At 35.6% G+C, this 21,259-nt stretch overlaps 1 pseudogene; it reads right to left on the minus strand.

Moving 5' to 3' along the window:
* Positions 1-928: 928 nt before the first annotated feature.
* On the minus strand, positions 929-2,007 carry LOC121489723 (annotated as a pseudogene).
* Positions 2,008-21,259: the final 19,252 nt, after the last annotated feature.

Consider the following 21,259-nt stretch of genomic DNA (forward strand, 5'->3'; position numbering starts at 1 on the left):
AGGATGGACTTTAGTATAATGCCAAGTGAAATAAATTGGATATAATCCCACTTATGGATGGAATCTAAAAAAACAAAATAAACAAAACAGAAACAGACCCAGAGATACAGGAAACAAACTATTGGGTACCAGAAGTAGTAAGGGATGAGGGGACAAGTGAAGGCGTTTAAGAGATACAACCTTCCAGTTATAAAGTAAATAAGTAATGGGGATGTAATGGAGAGCATAGAGAATATAGTCAAGAACAATTGTAATAATTTTGTATGTAACAGGACTTACCATGGTGATCATCTCATAATATATAAAAATATCAAATCACTATGATGTACACCTGAAACTAACAGGATATTGTATGTCAATTATATTTTGATTTAAATAAGTTTAATTGCGGAGTACCTGAGTGGCTCAGTTGGTTAAGCTTCCGAATCCTGATTTTAGTTCAGGTCATGATCTCAGGGTCATGAGATGGACCCCTGCCTCTCAGGCAGGCTCCAAGCTCAGCAGAGAGTCTGCTTGAGATCCTCTCCTCTTCCGCTCCCTCTACCCTTCATCTCACTAACATGTTCTCTCTCTCTAAAGTAAAATAAATCTTTAAAAAAAAAAAAAAGTATAAGTGTTTATATCTATATTTTTATTGGCTTATTTTATGCAGCTGAGGTTTATGTTGCCTTTGTTAATTGTTAACATTTAGAAAACTATTTTAAATTTCTTTAATCTCTAAATGCCTCTTTGGCTAGTGTATGGAGGATCACTATTTAGTCCTACAGCTGATGCATTTTTCCACTTTCTGTTGCAAACCACCTAAAAGTCTTATCTCCTCTGTTGAACATTGCTTCTTTGACACATGACTAAAGCAGACCCTCTGTGCTGTAACCACACAGATAATAATGTTGGAAAGTAAGAACATCTAAATGATTTATAAAAGGTATTATTTTTTCCCTTCTGTTTTGAAACTATTTCTAACAGTTTCCAAAGACATGGTCACGGCTGCTTGAAGCATGTCTTCCTCACTCATAACATCTCCTGGATCACTGCCTAGAGCTTCTGAACTTGTGGTGGGCCTTTCACATGGATGTGAGAACTGTCCTGGTGGATCCTGCTGCTGCTATTGCTGCTGTTGCTGCTGCTGCTGCTGCTTTTCAAAGTAGGCTTTTCTTCTCTTCCATAGCTCTTCCAAAGTAAGATGTGTACCTGATGTCTGTGGAATATCTTGAGATATCCTTCTGGAACTACCTTGCATACTGAGCTGAATAGCCCTATGGAGATCTGCTTCTTCATCTTCCATGTCCATTTCTTGGCAACTTAGTGCCAGAGCCCTCTGCAAATCTTCCTCATCTTCATCTAACATGCCTGACCCATCGTTTGCTTCTAAGACTCATTCCAGATCTGTTCTCCAGACTCTCTGTTCTTTTAGTTGTGCTAATTCTTCTCCAATAAGTTTTGGTCTCTGCATCTGTTGGACCCTGATCATCTGTAGAAGTTGGTCAGCTTTACAATCTGGCAGGTCACCTTAACAACAAATATAGAATAACTTTGCTGTTGTAATTGAGCTAGGAAAAGCACAAGGTACATGCCTGATGTTAATTCTGGACCCATCAAGAGAGAATTCAAGTTGAACCACTGTTTCCCTAATTTTCTAACTGTAAACCAGTGTTCTTTGTAATTGCAAACAAATGATCTTTCATTTATGGGATCGATCCTGAGTCTCTGATACTCCGGACTGTTGAAGAGAATTAGTTCTAAACCCTAAACTTTCAAGGCATTGCTTATAACTTGAATAGAGAAAAAACCACTGTCATCCATATTTCCAAAAGGCTGCTGTAAAACTGTGTGATATTCTTCACTAGTAACTCTTCCTTCTGCTATTCTCATCCTCTCTTCTTCATCTATCTGGTGTGCAAATGAAGATAATTCCACAGGGCTAAAATATTCTCCTTGCAATAGATTATTCAAGCAATGTTGAGCACAAAGTGAGCCTTCTTGTTTCTCGTGGAAGATGGACTCCATGTTTATTTGTCTCACCTTTGTTAATTCTTGAGATCAGTGTGAATCTCAGATCTTTCAATCATCACTGAAATACATTTTTGAGAGCTCAGCAAGAACATTAATTTTCTTTTCTAAATTGACCACATTCATCCACATTATGCATCTCAACTTGAAACTGCATAACTGGAGTATGAGACAGATTAGCCCCAGTCCTCCCTCTTAATTCCTAACATAAGTCTAGAGTATTCAACAATTGTTATTTTATCAATCCAAGAATTTTTTATGATAATTTACCTTTAATAAAAATTGGCTGAGGTACAAGCAGAGAGATTCTTCTGCTAAATTTCTAGGGCTATAATCTGGATATCTACCTAGACAACCAAGTTCCAAGAATCTGATTCTTACCTACACAGCAACATGAAGAATCATGTTACCAGATCTTCCCTTAATTGGCTCATGTGAAGGAGGGTCACCTAAAAGATACAATGATGGTGATTTTTGGTTCTAAGTGGTTCTAAGATCCTGATGGTGAAAAAATGAGGAATGCTGTGAGGTGTGGGGCTTCTCTTAGTAGATGATATACTACAACCAAAAAATGCTTCCATTCACTTAACATCTATAAAATTCCACTTCAAAAGTTGATTTTATTTTGAAAACGTAACATGAAATTACCAGAGATTATTCTAAGGTAGTTCCTTCAAATTTGTCCTTAATACTGAATGCCCAACCATCATTTATTATATTTCCTCTTACTTAAAACTAATAGGAGAAAGAATTCTCAATTTTCTCTAAGGTTATCACAAAATAGGCAAAAGATATTATATTGGAAAATTTTTTTTGATCTCATCTATTTAACATCATGCAATGAAAATTTATGAAAACAATGCTCTGTAGGAGCATTGGTCCTTTTGTCAATATGCTAATATTTGAAGTTAATTTTAGGTTAGCTATTTTGTTTAAGTTGGTTTCCGTTTTTTTTTTTTTTAAGTGGGGTTTATTTCATAAAAAATTGCAAAGGATGAAATAATCTGTTAAAGTCAGCCTACAGATATGTTCCACAAAATTATATAATCTAAAGTAGAAAATAATTTTAGGGCCCAAATTAACAAATAGAAACTTTGTACTTTGAATTCAGAAGACATTTTATAGCATTTTTGTCTTCCTTTCTCAAATTTTCTCAAAGCCCCTTATTCTAAGAATTAATTTCCTCTCCCCTAAAGTTAAAAGTCCATCTTTTCACATAAGTATAAAACAGGATCTAGATTTCTCTAATATAGTAACTTATGACTTAAAAACCCCTCAATTCAGTTGTTTCAATAGCAACAGCTATAATTACATCCCCTTTTTGACACTGCTTTCCTGATTTGATCCTATTTAAGCTTTCCAAGAACAAAATAGTGACAACTTGTTTATTCAGAAGAAATCAAGAAAAGTAGGATTATAGTCAGATGAGCATACACTCATGTCATGTTCAACGAAATGCTCTGGAAGCTTTGAATGTTTTCTAAAATGTTAAATATTTCATGGCCACAAAGATATACTTCTCTGTGTCATTCTAGGAATTGGGTTTGTTTGTTTCTACAATGCCTGTGCACCCTCTTATGGACATTTTAGGATTTGCTTTGTTGAAAGATTCCATTTATTCAAGGCTATTCAAAGGTTTCATGTTGTAAATTTGAATTTTTATTAGGATAATGACATTTACACACTTCACACCTTTAAATCTGTGATTTCATAATCCCAAATATTAATTGAAGCTCACACCTCTTCACACTGTTGAGAAAACCAAAGTAGATAGAGTCGAGGTTACTAGGATAATAATTAGGAAACACTCCATACTTTCCAATTATGTCTGACATATTAACAAGCTAATAAGAATTTTAGATTCTGCTTCCTAGGCATAAAACAATTCAACAGTAAGGCCATGATTAGGTATCACAGTTCTTATTTCCTGATACTGATATGACAAAAATCAACTTAGAATTTGTTTGGGCCTGTTTATGCAAAGCATGAAAATGACTGAAGACAATAGCCTAAAAAGAACAGCAGAAACGTGGCTGTTTTCCATTAAAAAGTAGCAACAGCAAGATTAAACACACACACACACACACACACACACACACACTTTACAGTTTAATTGTCTCATGTGTTGTCTTGGAAACATTAAATTCCTTTAAACCTAGAGATCTTAAAAAAAAAAACTAACAATCAACTATTACCTTTCTATTATGTTTAATTTGACACCCATAATAAAAGGAAAGACTGCTTATTCTTTTCCTGACTTAAAATCTCCTTTCTATTACTCATGATCTCCTATTTAGAAAACGTTTAGGAAAAATGTGAGAAGTTTTAATGACAACCTTTATTTCTGAGTTCATGCTGCTGTTAGTGATAAGGATATCTGCTTTGTGGTGAAGAGAAGCAACTGTTCAAATTCTACATAAGGCAGGGGAACTACTGTTTAAAATGTTTGTGAGGAGAATTGTTGCATTTCCATATATTTTTTTCTTACTGGGGTGACTGCCTCACATTGTAAGACATTTTTAATTTGAAGTGTAACTTGAGCACCATATGGTCTTTAAACTCTTAACTTCTATTAATTTTGTAGGGTTTTTTTTCCCCTCAGTAAAGTACTTCAGGACCAATAGATACATCTATAAGTCAATAACTTTGGTTTCAAAATACAATTGTTTTTACTAAGGGCACAAAAGTGTACTAACCAAGAGTGCAAGAAATCCCATAACTGAATAACATTTAAGGAGATAGAAAACACAGTTTCATCAAGCTAAAGTCAGGTATTACATAGAATGATGCTCCAAATATATTAAGTTTCTGCTAACTCCCAAGTTACAAATTAAATTTAAAAATATAATTTGGGGTGGTTGAACTGAAAATGCAATTATTTTTCATCATAGATAATAGCACTTACAAAGATCACCAATGCCTGCAATCTATCGATTCACAGGTTTCCAATATGTCGTTATTCTGTGTGTCGGATGTTTTCACAGCAAATACATCTTCGGAACTTCAGGTTATTGCCAGTTCCAGAAATGCTCTTTATAACTATACTTTCAAAGAATCTAAAATCCTACAAGTCATCTCTCTTACAATACAACCCTGTCTATTGTCTAAAATACCTTGCTCATAGTTTCTAAACACTGAAAAATCTGTTAAGAAGTTGCCGAGTGAGCACTAACTAGTACCTTATTGACCACTGGAATCTACTTTACAAATAGTGTATCTTTTTAAAAAAGTGAGTATGTTTTGCTAACGAGCATTGCAAATACAGGCGTTCAAATGTTTTCTGTGCTACAAAAGTCTGATACGTCCTACAAAAGTCTGATAATTGTGCAAAGACAGAAAACAGTTAAAATCTACTGGCCCCAACACTCAGTTAGGAAGCCAGTAATGAGGGTTGTTTGAAAGCCCAGTTCAAGGGTCCTAAACCCACTTAGCATAAAATCCCAGGCCCTTAAAATCAGCTACAGGACACTACTTTTCATTTCTTCAGCACTATACCTTTGCACAACACAATGATTACACATTTAGCTCCCTCTATCAGAAACAATGCCCTCCCTCATTGTAGTACATCATTATATATTGGGACTCCTCACACGGTAATGCAATGATTTGTTGGAATGCCTATCTCTCCCAGTAGACCACCATATATAATTTCTTAAAGGCAGGAACTGAACTTATTTTTATATTTCTTGGTACCTGAATAAGCACTAGTTTGATGAAGCAACATGACAGTATTGGATTCCAAAACATCATTATGAAGACCTATGTTTTAATCCTACATGCACTGAGCTTTCCATTTTCAAAATATGTAAATAATTAGCTATTCTATTCTTTGAAGATTGCTGGGAAACTGAAAGATACCTATAAAGTGACTAACCCAGTACCTGGCACATAGAAGGTACTGTTACACAAGCTCAGTAAATGTTAGTTGAATTGATCTTTCCCTGTAGCTCCTTCCATTTATATATTAACTCAAAAATCTCTCCAGATTTTTCAAAATTTAAACAACTATGTTGTTCCTTCTTACACTTTGCCATATACCATAATTGAAACATAATCATATCTATACAAATAAAGAATTTCACTGTATACTCAGGCAATTTAGGCATTTGAAAACAGTAAGTTCAATTTTTTTCCAGGCATGAAATATCCTAAGAAATGGGAACTAAAGTTCAGGGCATCCAGCTTTATTTTCTCTTCTATTTCTCAACAAAAGAGAAAAAAAATGCTTCAATATTTATAAGACTAAGAATAATGGATGTGCATAATTTCGCTTTAACATACATTTCTGCCTTTTAAACCCAGTTTAAACTCAGTGAAAGGCCAAGAACATGGACTTAATTATGCAGAAAAAAAAAAAAGATGCCTTAACTGCAGTGCACATTCAATAGACAAAATCCAAAGAAAGCAATCCTGCCTGAAACGTTTACAAATCAATTCATTATATTGATTTGGAATGAGTTGTGCTGTAATTTAAAGCATAGATTACTGCAGGCCAAACTTGATAAAGTTCTTTTTTTAAGGTACTTCACTTGGCTATGGACTTGACCTGAGAATTTTCAAGACACAGTGATTTGCCAAACCAAAAGAAAAACAAAAAACAAAAAACCTACTCTATGTGTAAAGGCTACAATTTAAGACCTAACGACTAAGAATTAATCAGAACTGAATTTCAGAAGTACAAAAACCTTTGTCTGAGTTAACTAACAACTTTAATAAACCATTGATACTTTGAGAAAAGGGAATGTGTTTCTATTTCATGATGTATAGATATTTCCACCTCATTCCCTAGTTCTAATGCAGTTCTGGAAGAAAAATTTAAGATTTTATTCTATTTTGTTTCTTCTTCGTGGAAAAAGCTGTTCCTTGGGGAACTGGCGATTACACCTAAGAGTACTTTTGCCCCATTCAAATCTCCTGATGACTCAGTGTTTTATCTAATGCAACTTAAACATTTTGTCACTTTTTTTCACTTATCATTCTTATGAAGTAGAGATGATAATAGCTGTTGCTACATAGGGTATTTCTCAGAAAGCGCTAAAGCTAGGGTTCAGAAAAGCTCATCTAATTTTAATCACACATCAAGCATGAAGTCAACTATTCAGTTAATTAAGTGGCTAACAATGTGCTTCCTGGAGGAAAAAGATATTTGTTAAAATCACCTTCTTCATAATAAAATACAGGACCTAGTGAATGATAAGGCTTCCTCCATTCCCGTGTTCCCTGAGGGGGTGGGGGAGAGACACAGCAGGAGTCCAGGGAATATAAGTGAATAACATAATAAAGCTGAGTCCTTCCTGAGTCCCCAAAAATCAATGTAACAGGATCTTTCCATAACATTAAGCCTCCTTCAATGAGATCTCTCTTGGGCCTCAGTTTCTTTATCTGAGCAAGGACCCTGATTTCCCAATTGTCTTGAGTTTTAAGTGTTGTGAGTTCTTCATAAGCTAAACTGGGCTAATGACAGAAATCAACTACTCTGCTGTGAGCTAATGTCTAGATGACATATGGAAATACAAACATATAATAATGCTTAAATAAGCAACATGTAAGTTATTTAAACACATGTATAGATCTATTAAAACCTAACAAACAAGCTTTTGATATATCACCTTCAAAATCTATCATTTGTGGTAAAATGACACAAAAATTGTGAAAAACCAAGTAGAATATCTCAATGAAACAAATTATTTTATTTTCTAGGTTTCTCTCCTTTAAAATGAAAGCAGGGCAGCCTGGGTGGCTCAGCGGTTTGGTGCCTGCCTTTGGCCCAGGGTGTGAGTCCCGCATCGGGCTCCCTGCATAGAGCCTGCTTCTCCCTCTGCCTGGGTCTCTGTCTTTCTCTCTGTGTGTCTCTCATGAATAAATAAATAAAAATGTCTTAGAAAGAGAAAGAAAGAAAAGAAAAAAAGAAAGAAAGAAAGAAAGAAAGAAAGAAAGAAAGAAAGAAAGAAAGAAAGAAAGAAAGAAAGAAGCAAAATTATGATCTATGCAACAAATTATAACTTACTATAAATTTTAAATTATTTCCACAAATACCTAGAGAAGTTTAAGCTTTCTACAATTTGTTACCCTGTTGAACTAGAGTATCTTAGCTTTATAAAACCTTTCTTGAAGTTTGCCACAAGATTTCAAAATAACCACTTTTTATCAATAGAAGAATAAATGATCCTGCTGTGACATTTTTCCTGCAAATTTTAACAGGATCCAAACTACCTAATCTTTCTAATTGTAAGTATTTAGTGGGAGTTTTCTTCCTTGTTGTAAAATAAGCAAAAAACAAGGAAAAAATAAGCTGGCTTTTCTCAAGTTATTGGTCCCACAATTAAGACAACATTTTTAATACGTTTATCTCATCATATTCAATTGATTGCAAAAATAATTCTTGAAATAAAATTAATTAGTGATAAATGCAGGTCTCTATTTAAAGATTCCTTGCTAAGTATATTACTCGTGTAGATTGAAAAGATACCTTCATTTCCAAGCTGACAACAGAAGTCACAACCTTTACTAGCACTGCCACCTGCTGTTGATTCTAAATCATGTTCCAGTATAAATCAATAAAAAACCAAAATAGAATCATATGGGCAAATTGGTCTAAAAAACAAATATCAACACAGATTTTAGGGATAAAGTTTTTCCTGACAACAGATTAAGTTATATCTATATTGTAATGAGCCTCTTACTATGCAAAAGGAGCAAAATAGGTCATTGTAAAGGCCCTGAGCCTTTTCAGTTATTCTTATTTGCTTGGGGTATAGTTTTAAAAGAGCATTATTCATTTGACAAAAAAGAGAGGGTTGCACTATCCAGAAAAATGAAAGTAATAAAGTTCTTCCAGGAGGAATTACATGATTTCCTTATAATTGAGTAAACCATGTCTGATAAATAAAGGAAGACACAAGCATACATGTAGAGAAATACAAGCAAATGTGGCAAAACTAGTGAATCTACCTGAAAGATACATGGAAAAGCATTTTTTTTATCCTTTCAACTTTGCTTAAGTTCACAAACTCTCTAAATAAAATATTGGAGAAAAATTATAATAAGCTGTTATTTTTAATCTGCTTTACCAGTGCAGCGACTTTAGGGGAACAGTGATACTATAATAGACAAATTTAATATGTATTGTTCAGCCTAAGAAAAATTGAAAGACTTTTTTTTAAGAATATTGAGGCTTTCTTTTTTTCTGTTCTAGAAAAACATGATTTACAGCAGCCGTGAGTCTTATGGGAGATGGCTACTCATGTAGCTGGAGCAGTGACCTAACACTGCCTCTTGGGGAAGGCAGGAACAAAGTGTATAAAAGAACATGAGTATACCCAATACTTTTTCTTTTTACAATTTAACAGCTTCAAAACTGAACTGTTAGCTGCCTTGAAAGCTTTACCAGAGTGCTTCTTTCTCCCTGTTCATCAAACAGTAAAAAACCATAACTGAGAACTTATTTAAGTCATATTCATGAGGATTTTATTCTTATTAAAAAGAAAGAAAATTCATTTTAAACCCATGTATTTATGCCAAACAATGTAACATTTACATAAAAGACAGCTTTTGGGTTATCAGTACAACTCCTTTTTCTGTGGATCTTCCCTCCCCACTCTGCTGTCATAGAAATCTAAATTCCCTGACTCTGGCCAGTCATAACCTACTGACCAGTGCCTCTCTCTTCTGGGAGTTTAGAATTGGGATTCCAAAAGGATAATTCTGTCTCTGATGTTTTTTGAAGTGGTGACAGGTAAAAAGAGCTATGGGATTGTCACCGAGTGCAAAATGCATGGAAAGCAGAGAGAAATGTCCATATGCACAGAGAAAATAAGGAAAGACATGTACAGAAATAAAGAAGAGAAGATGACACAGAGAGGAGTAATGTCTTAAAGCTTTCCAGTCCCACATGACCCCAGCAATACTTTCTGCTTATGGGCTCCGTGACATTCCCATGTATTCATATAATCCACTTCCCACTGCCCCCCCCCCCCAACTCCTTGTACTCACTCCAGTTTACAGTGGGATTTTGTTTCTGAAAGACAAAGCCTTGACTCCAGCAATTTGTTGACACAAGAAATGCAGGGAAATTGGTACAACAGCCAAAACATTAGAACCCCACCCAACAATTACAAAATGAAAGATGAAGATATTGAAATACAATTTTAGATATAAGCACTTTCCACATAAAACTGCAGTATTTATCTTAACAGTGCCCCTACCTAGGAATTACAGTGGTGATGGTGACAGATTATATTATTTCTTCAAAACATCCATTCCTCCTCCTTTAAACTCCCTCTCTAGTAATTCCTCCTATAAAAGAAATATATTTCCCACCACCACAATCTCAGGTTTGGCTACGTGACTTGCTCTGACCAATTCGAAGGAAGCTCAAGTGCCTGTGCCATTGCCAACTCGGAATGTGACTACCATCTTCTAGTTTCAGAGTCTGCTTTCCTTTCTCTCTGACCACATGAGAGAAAACATTGGTGAGCCCATGCTACAATAATGTGTGGATGTGTTACATACCAACCTGCAAGACGTGTGCAACATGAATAAGAAATAAACCTATACTGTTATAAGCCACTGAAATTTTGGAGTTGATTGGTACCATGGTATAACCGGGCAAAAGCAGACTGGCACAGGTCTCAGATACTCATTACAAATAAAGCCAATGGGTAAGAAAGTAAATACTTCACCCTGAAGTTTATTTAAGTATTGCTAATAAGCTTATATTTTGAATAAGCTCTTTTAGTTTTCAAGCTATAATACTTCTGATGATTTAAGGATCTTTATAGATAATGCTTACCAAAGGACAGATTTACTACTTCCTCCGTGTTTCTAAGAATTGTCAATGGACTTATCAAAAAGACATACTTCTTCTTAAAATATACTTTAGAGGCATTCTAATTTTAGCCTCTGTACTTTTCCAAAACCTGTGAGTACAAGAAGGTTTTTCAAAACAATGTATCAATTAAGAAAAAGTTCTTAATAAATTTTATATTTTCCTTCTATCTTCAGAAAACAACCTGAAACCAAGGGTTCTGATTCTTCCAAATAGTACAAACTAAATTTATTATTAATACCATTCTTATTTCCTTGGTCATTTTATAATATCAGTAGCCTTAAATCCTCTATAATCCAGATGTTAATTCTGCTTTTAAGTATCTCTTTCTGGAAACAATGTCATATTTAATACAGTTTTGATAACTGGAAATAGTTATCAAATAAATGTAAGATAAAATATGAGGCTAATTCTATACATTCCACTAGTAAGATTAGCTCTGTGACTTTAGGGAAGTCATTCAACCTCTAAGACTCAGTAGAGAAGCTCAGAAAAAAATGGGGATGCTAATCTATGCATACTACATATTATAGGAACCAAATAATGCTATAATCTCTTCCCTAATCTAAAAAACAAAAGACCATATGGTCACAATATAAGCAGAAGAGATGCACACAGGTTCCATAAACCTTACTACAAAAAACGAGATTGTTGAAGAATCAAATAATGTTGCAAACTGCTTCTACTTCTCCACTCACCCTACTATTCAAACCACAGTTTATCAACTGTATTAATAGAATTTTCACATGCAATTCACTTTTTTATTCTAGGTGGTCATTTGATCAACATTTCCATTTCAAGAACAAAAATATTTTAAAATCCTTAACAAAAGAGATTAATAAATAATCCCAACCTGTCTTTTTTTTTTTAAGATTTTATTTATTTATTCATGGGAGACCCAGAGAGAGAGAGAGGCAGAGACACAGGGAGAGGGAGAAGCAAGCTCCCTGCAGGAAGCCCAATGTGGGACTCGAATCCGGGACTCCAGGATCAAGCCCTGGGCCAAAGGCAGGCGCTAAACCATTGAGCCACCCAGGGATCCCTATCCCGACATGTCTTAAATTGCATATGTTAATAAAATTTTACTTATATTTACTCATTTAATCTTTATAACAATCCTATGAGGAAGTTACCATTGATTAATCCAGTCTTCATATAAGAAAACAGATTTAGTAACTGTCCAAAATTCACAGCTCATAAGTAGCAGAGTCAGGTTTTGAAACCAGGCAGGCAATATTAAAACTCCGTTTCAACCAAAAATAATCACACCAACATAAGTGAAGCGAAAAGAATTTAGGGAAAAATGCAATGTAGTTGTGCCAATAATAAACCTCTATTTCATTAGTACATATCAAGCCTGTCTTTTAAATAATCCCATTCACTTCAATTATTGAAATTTTATATTGATAGCAATCATGTAAATGCATCAACCAATATAAATGTTGTTCATCTTAATCCATTATTTCCTTTGCTACAGTTTCTTTCTTTGATGAATCAACTTCAAAAAGTCCATTTTAGTTTCACCAGTGGGGCCGAGAAATTTTCATGTCTGTGAGCTAGGTTGTGTTCTTGGTAATGAAAAAGAAAGGTTGAAAACGCTAAGATCCCTGGGTGGCTCAGTGGTTTAGCACCTACCTTTGGCCCAAGGCATGGTCCTGGAGTCCCAGGATTGGGTCCCACATCGGGCTCCCTGCATGGAGCCTGCTTCTCCCTCTGCCTGTGTCTCTGCCTCTCAATCTCTCTCTCTCTCTCTCTCTCTCTGTCTCTCATGAATAAATAAATAAAATCTTAAAAAAAATAATAATAAATAATAAATAAAATGCTAAGATCATGCACAAGTAAATGTAAGGTAACTGTAACAAAGTAAGTACCAGCTATAGCATCTAGAACAGCACAATATTCCACAAGAGTACATTCCAAATTGTATATCTAACATGTATCTATCATATCTTTTAAAGAATGGGTACATAAAGATGGCAATGTAAAAAAAAAAAAAGTCCCACAGAATGATGGACTTTTATATGCACGAAATGTGTAACTCTCTGCAAACAGTGAAAGAAACACATCTTCGATTGAGATTTAAATACTAATGACAAGTTTTTGTAACCTATTACTTTTCTAGAGAAGATATACCATTTAAACTGAGAAATTTCAACTCTGAAATTCCAACTGTGATTTGAGGAATCATTAGCCAGCTGAAAAAAATATATATTTTTCCAAGTTGGAATTATATTCAAAACCTTCAAGAAAGACTCGCAAGATTCAGTTTAATTTAAATAACTTAAATTTGACATATTCAAATAACTCAGAGCTTTTAAAATGTAAAGAAATGAAAAGGAAAATATCCAAGTCCCAATATGAGAAAGGTGACAAAAATCCATTACTTTCAGGAGAAAAGAGTCAAACATTTCCAAGGAGACTATTTGACTCCTGAGAAAAACTAATTTGCCTAAAATGAGCCAGGATTTTATTACCAGCCCATTATGAAAAAGCAGATCTTATGCATTTTATTCCAATTTTTCAAATGAGAAAATTCAGAGATTAAACATAAAAGAAGGGTCCCTGTATTTTTACATCTAAATTTGCTCAAAGACGAGTTATCAACAGAATAGAAATTAGGTTATACCAATGTGTCACAGAATAATGATTACTATAGTGAGTCAAATGGATAAATACCAGTTTCTATAAATTCTCAAAACAACTTTCTTTAGTACTGTAAACTGCATAGAATTGAAACAACAATTGGGAAATTACTACATTTTAATTTTTGAGAAACTGGGTGAGGGATCTTTTTTCCCTCCCAGAATATATATATTGCTTTCCTAACAATATCAATAAGCCCAAGAGGGCATCTACACACATTTCCAAGTTCCAATAATAGTCAAGGTATTAAATAACTAATCCAGTATAATGCACTATTCCAAAGTAGAGTGTTTGGCCAATATACCTCTTCAGAGAGATACCATAATTGCTTCACTCCACTTTCAATGAACGATCTATAATGAAAGTTGCTTTTTTAGGCTTAACCTAGAGCTGTACCCTGTGGGAAATGATGGGTCTTTGTAAAATGTGTTACAGTTTACTAATAAGGATGCAAAAGAAGCACAACTGATGAACCAGCAAATCTGCTCTGACTTATTTGGTCTTTGCTGCATGAATTTGAATATCATCAAAATACATTATCCTTATCCATAACCTGCTTCCTATGATTCACTCTATGCTCACACTCATTTCAAAAGGAACTTTAAGTACTTGAATATTTTACATACCTGTGCTGTTCCTACGGCATTACATAAAACAGTATTTTTTTTCTAAAGGATAAAAATGAAACTTTGAATAAAAAATATCCAAGTGAATATTTAGGACCTGGACAAAATCAGACAATATCTACATAGCAATATTTATATATATATATGTTTTTTTTTTTTTGAGAGGATGGGGTAGGGGAAAGAGGGGGAGAGAGAAAATCTTAAGCAGGCTCCCACTCAGCACAGAGCCCAAGGCAGGGCTCAATCTAACAACTCTTGATCAGGACCTGAGCCAAAACCAAGAGTCAAACACTTAACCAACTGAGCCACCCAGGTGCCCCAACAACATTTAAATTTGATAGTGATATGTAATCGGAATTTCTCACCTAAAAATAATGTCAAGTTACCTTCCCTGGATATTTACCAATTGACCATCAGGGAACCACGGAGATGTGGATTAAGATTCTCTATCCACCAGTAACACGTTGTTTCATCTTGCACACATATTTTAATTCTTCCCTCTCTCCCTCTGGCTGCCTTCCTACCTTCATTCTTAATTTATTTGTGAATTCATTTAACTTCTATTGAGGGTATCACATGTGCTGGGCATTATGGTTGCCTCTAAGGATAAAAAGATGAACAAAATAGTTTTTCCCCAGAGGAGACCCTAATCCTTTGAGTGAAAGAAAAAAAAGAAACCTATACTATAAAATGTTATAAGAAACATTCATTCAGAGTTCTCTTGAAACAGACTATGGGGTATATAACTCAGTCTCCTGGGGATGGTGCTACATGAACTGAGCTTTGAAAATCAAGTAGGCATTACTCTAGAAGAGGCTGTGTGGGTGGGGAGGTAGAGTGAGGTAGATATTTCTACCAGTAGAAATAGAATTGACATGTCACATCCTCTGTAATTACTTAGCTATGGGTCTAGGGTAGGTAGCAAATAAAGAAGTAATGGATTCTTCAAAGTTGGGTGCATACACTCAAGGGTGCATAAGACATAACAGTACAGGAATAAAACATTAAAACTTCTCTTACGATTATGCTTACCACCTTTTTTTTCAAAATTCTATTTTTGAACCTATTATGAATGGACATAATATTTTAATATTCTAAGCCTTGTACATGTATATGACTGGTAAAAAAGAAAATAAATATACAGTAGGTATATGTTCTCCTAAAATTTTAATTAGCGGTATAGCAGTAAAAGAAAAAGAATGAACCTCATATCCTGTATCATCCTCAAAGTGATGCACAGTAACACAGGATTTTAAGCAAATGAATAATCAGATTTTTTTTTAAGATTTTATTTATTTGAAAGATAGAGAGTGAGAGAGAGTGCGTGAGCTGGGGGAAGGGCACAGAGTAAGGGAGAAGAAGAGGGAGAGAATCTCAAGCAGACTGCACACTGAGCACTCCATCTCAAGACCCTGAGATCACAACTTGAGAGGAAACCAAGAGTTGGACACCCAACCAACTGAGCCACCCAGGTGGACTTTAAAAAGTCACTCTGATTGTATTCTAGAGGGTAAATTAAATCTTGTAAGATGAGCCCTGAGAGAAGTAAAACAGTTATGAAGCTACTGTAGTAATCCTAGTGAGAATATCTCAAACAATGATGGTGGCATAATAGGAACGCCAAAGAGGAAGCAGGGGTTGCTTGTAAGAAAAAAAAAGAGTATAAACCTATAAATCAGTTAGACTTACACCATTTATTACATTTTGGGCCTTACACAATACCACAAAGATAATTCACATATCTTTTCAAAAACTGGCTTACAAATCACGTTAAAATGTACCATTACCCTATTTGACATCATTAAAACTCAAAGATGAAATTATTTCATAACTAGGACCAATATTTAAAAAGCACTATAATCACTGTCCCAACCATATCATTCTAGTTTTTCTCATGGAAGTTCATTTAAACCTTAATCACATAAGATGGGAGAGAGGGAAAGAGGGAGGGAGAAGGCAAAGGTGACGGTGAAAGATACTGGATGATAGAAAGCTAAGATGCTCAGATCAGAATCTAATTATCCAATGCCATCATAGTAGTGATAAAACAAAGACAGTATTTGCTTCCGTTTTCTTTCTCCATTTTACCAGGAAAGTTCAAGAGGCCAGGGCCTTTTAAATAAATCTGCGCCCAAATATATCACAGATATCCTTTGCTAAGAACTGGAAACCAAACCAAAGAGAACAGATAATGAGATATAACTTAGGTAAGTTATGCTTTATCCATGGGAGTTTAAACAGGTGCATTTAACAAAATTAGATACGGTCTGCACAACAGATCTCCATTAAGTTTAAATTGTGGAAAAGGAAAAGATTTGATAATAGGATTTGATTAAGTTGCACCCTCCAGCAGTACTATTCTCCACCAACATTTTAAGAATGCCTTGCCTATTTCTGAATGAATATGTAAATTACTGTTTAAATTTTACTTCAGATCACAGTGCTTGGCCCCACATAAAAAGTATCACACTGGTGGCCCTGTTGCCAGAAAAGCTCCATGTGATTTAAATCGGAAATGTTTTCACCATAGCAGATAACTTTTTTAACTAGGATGAAATGGAATATTATATGAGATATCCCTAGTGGCATTTTGTAATGCTTCCTTATCCTGGCGTTCTAAAGGGTAAAGCATTTTCTAAGTATTTCACGTGGCCTTCAGTGGCACAGCTCCCCTCCTAAATTACTCTGGCTTTCCCACAGTTTTGCCAATCAGATTTATATTGAAACTGACTAAACTGCATAGTGACAAGAAATGGATTCTCAAGGATCTTTCGCAAGAACCTAAAAATACATCAAGCATTTTTGGGGGGCACCTGGCTGGTTCAGGTGGTAGGAGCATGCGACTCCTGATCTCAAGGTTGGGAGTCCGAGCCTCACAGTCAGCACAGAGATTACTTTAAAAGATAAATAAATTTACAGAGTGTTTTAACATTGTTGTTAAAATTCATCACAGAATATTAAACATGAGGTTTTTTAAAAAATCTCACGCGTGCATAGGTACTTTTGGAATAAAAAGAGGGAGAGAAGGAATATTCCTGTAATTTTTCAGAACTCTCAAAATTCACTGGATACAGACTGACAGCTCAGAGAATAAAAACAAAATGCCATCCCACGGACTCAAAAAGTGTTTATTAATCATTCTAAATTTCATTCCTCTTCTTAATGTATTCTGAGAACATCGTGGCAATCAGCATTATATTATTGTTGTAATGATAGCTTAGGAGGCAACAAAGATCCTCTCCAGGATACTGAACTCATCCGAGTTAGAGACAGCTGACAGAGCACTGTCGGGGCACTTGGTTTAGAAATAACAGGTAAGGTGCCCTCTAGAATAGTCAAGTCATCTCAGTTTTTCATTCCAAAATTCCAGATTTACTTCTGCACTAACCCTATCCGGGGCTCAAAAACAAAACCTATTCGCCGCCAACAATAAATTAACTGATATGTGAGCACATAACATGTGGCTTTAAATATAGCACTAAATTACTCGTCCTCCATAGAGAGAGAATGGACTCTGATTCATAGAGCAGGTAACAAACCTGAGGCTCTCCATCACGGCTGAAGGAATTTACGTGCACTGCAGACATTCACTCTCCGTAGAAGGTCATCGCTTCCCAGCCTGGGAAATAATCCCTGCCAGCGGACTTGCAAAGTGCCTGAGGCATCGCTCCTGAGAGGCATAACTCCTCTTCTTTCAAGGCTAGAGGTCAGAGCCATGATCACAGCTCAGTCAAATTTAAAGGAAAATGTATCTAGGGTCAAAAATATCCTCAGGAAAAATAGAAGACTAAAACTAAAAGACTATACTGCGCTCCTCTGGGCTTTGGGATGGTGATAGAAGAACCTGTTGCAGAATATTAAATGCAGATTTTTTTTTTCATCTGATGGCTTCAAAACAACTAAACTAAAACTGAATACGGAATCTGACGCGTGTCATGCTGCAATCAATTTTGACGACATTTTTAAATGCTACAAATCCATTTAAATCCTCATCAGCCTAGACATTCCGAAAAATAAAAAAAATTTAAAAAATCAAGCTTAAGTGACTTCAACATGAAATGTGAGCATTGGCTCAATGATTAAATTACTGCATCAATTAACTGGAGTACACAGAAAGAATGCTGCTCTTTCAAAGCAATGTTAATTCTGCCTCTGATGAGACAGGCTCCCCCTCATATCACGGTTGTTGCTTCATAAAACACAAACTCATACAGCAAAAGGGGAGAGATGATTTATAAATAAGAATAAAGTGCTGTTTGGGAATTCTTTATAAAATACATAAGCTAAATTGATGTTTATGTGAAAAATACAGTCATTTCCATATACTTCCAAGAGTGAAAAACTCTGAAAATTGTTTTTGAAAATCATAAGACAGATGAAATTACCATTAAACTCGACAAAAGTGGCTTGCTACCCATAAAAATCATAAATGAGTGTATTTAAAGATTAAATGCATTTCTGGATGTACGCATCGCAAAGGGGAAAGTATTTTATTTTGGTCATCTCTGCCAACTGCTATTACATGCTGTCATTTTCAGTAAGGGGAAATGTATTTGCAAAAGCAGAGTGAGCACAACAGGCCTTAAATCAGACAAGTTGGGGACTGCTGACAAAGCGCTGTCTGCACTCTGCCTACCAGGGCCCTTGGATATCAGAATTTTATGGCGCATTTTCCTGACATATCTGATACTTAGTAAACTCTACTATCTCCTTAGAATCTGGAGTACTAACCTACTTTTATTTCTAAATTTGCTCCTACTCTTTTAAGGGACTAGGTTCCATCCCGACAAGAAGGAGAGTCCCTGAGGAAGTGATTTTGTCCTTTCATTTTCCTTGGCCTTTCAAATCTCAGTTCAGAGATTACCCCCATCACTGTGTTCTAACTGTTGTCTATACTGTGTTCTCACTGTTTTCTGTATTGCTTAGAACAGACTATGTTATGGTGAGGTAGTGACTAAACCCTGAAATCTCTTTGGCTCATACCAAAAAGTTTTGTCACTCATACAGTTTGTTGGAGTCTGGCAGCTATCCATAGCAGCTCCCTCCGGAGGGTGAGTCCCGGCGCTATCTCCCTGTGACTTGGTTATCTTAACATGCCAGACCCATACTCCCATGACGAGGTAATAAAGAAAGACCTGGACTGTCTTATAACTACTTTGGCACATAAGAGCACCACTTCCATCCACAGTGTGTTGGCTAAAATTATTCACAAAGCCATGCCTAGCTGTAATAAAAGCTGGGCCATATCCTCTTCCTAGTAGATCTGGAAAGAGAGAAGAGTAGCACATGGGTAAGCACTTTAAGTCTCCACTGTACCTTTTCTAATCCTGTCCAGTAAGTGTCGATTGGGTACCCACGATGTGCTTTCCACGTTGTCTACACTCCATCATAGAACATGTCATCGTTTATTACCCATTTTATTTCATTAGTCAATAGCTCTTTGAAGGAAACAACCAGATGGTTATCTTCCTGACTAAACTCCATAAACACAAAAATAAACATAACCATGGAAAGTCTGAGGCATACCTGCCTAATGTTATGAGAGAAGTTCTAATTACTAAGTTATGATACCAACATCAAAATATACTTAATATGAAAACAACCATTTATTCAACATCAACAAATATTCACTGAAGGCTTCCTATATGCCACTCAAAATTCCAGGTCTGGAGAAAACAGAAGAAAATGAGATAAACGAGGACCCTCCCATGTAGTAGTTTACATTCTAGTGAAGCTAGGAAATAAATAAATATAGAAACAAGAAATATAAAAAAACAAGAATGGTAGAAATAAGAAAATATCAGTAGGAGAGCCACACTGAACTAGCTGATCAGAGAAACCCACTGGAAAGGTAACATTTGAGAGACACATGAAAGACAATAAGGAGTCAGTAATTAGAAAATCCATGGGAGGGGCATTTGGGTGGTTGCAGTAGGTTAAGCATCCACTCTTGGTTTCTGCTCAGGGCATGATCCTAGGGTCCTGAGATAAAGCCCCACGTGGGGCTCCACTATTAGCATGGAGACTGCTTAAGACTCTACTCTCGGGGATCCCTGGGTGGTGCAGCGGTTTGGTGCCTGCCTTTGGCCCAGGGCGCGATCCTGGAGACCGGGGATCGAATCCCACATCGGGCTCCCGGTGCGTGGAGCCTGCTTCTCCCTCTGCCTGTGTCTCTGCCTCTCTCTCTCTCTGTGACTATCATAAATAAATAAAAATTAAAAAAAAAAAAAAAAAAAAAAGAACCTAGTTTAAAAAAAAAAAAAAAAGACTCTACTCTCTCTCCCTCCCTCCCCCTCTGCCCCTTTGCACTCTCTCAAACAAATAAATAAATCATTTAGACGAAGAAGAAGAAGAAGAAGAAGAAGAAGAAGAAGAAGAAGAAGAAAGGAAAATCTAAGGGAAGAGTATTTTAAAAGGAGGGAAAAGCTTGTCCAAAGTCCAAAGCAAACTATGTAAACTAGAAAAGTCCCTAACTATAGCTACACATGAAATTATCTTATATCAATAGCCTATGTAAAGTTAAACATACTCTTACTTTTAAAGAATTCAGCTCTAATTTATCAAGTTAAACCATGGCTCCCAGGATAACTCATCACTATCAACCATCAACTTTACTGAGTGCCTCACATGTGAAAGAAAAGCAACTATTATCATACTTGATTTTTTTAAAAAAATCACTCTTTTCATTTAAAAAGAATACAATCTATTAGAAATTAAGGCAAAAATACATAAAGTGTTAATACAAAAATTTTAAAGCAATGTGTGAATAAGACCTATCTCCAGAGAATATAAGGCTAATTACCAAATAAAATAATCTACATAAACTTGTATTTCTATATTATCTATAAAATCAAGTTTCTATCTGGTTGAGAGAAAAAAAAATGACTGGATGGATTTTCACTAAATTTTCAGGATACAGCTGGCATATAACGGTCTTAAGAAATAGTCTAGGGATGCCTGGGTGGCTCAGAGGTTGAGCATCAGCCTTTGGCTCAGGGTGTGGTCCCAGAGTCCTGGGATCGAGTCCCACATTGGGCTCTCTCCATGGAGCCTGCTTCTCCCTCTGCCTGTGCCTCTGTCTCTGTCTGTCTGTCTCTCTCTGTGTTTCTCATGAATAAATAAAATCTTAAGAAAAAATAATCTATGTGTTACA

This window comes from Vulpes lagopus, chromosome 4, assembly GCF_018345385.1.
Source record: "Vulpes lagopus strain Blue_001 chromosome 4, ASM1834538v1, whole genome shotgun sequence".
NCBI lineage: Eukaryota > Metazoa > Chordata > Mammalia > Carnivora > Canidae > Vulpes > Vulpes lagopus.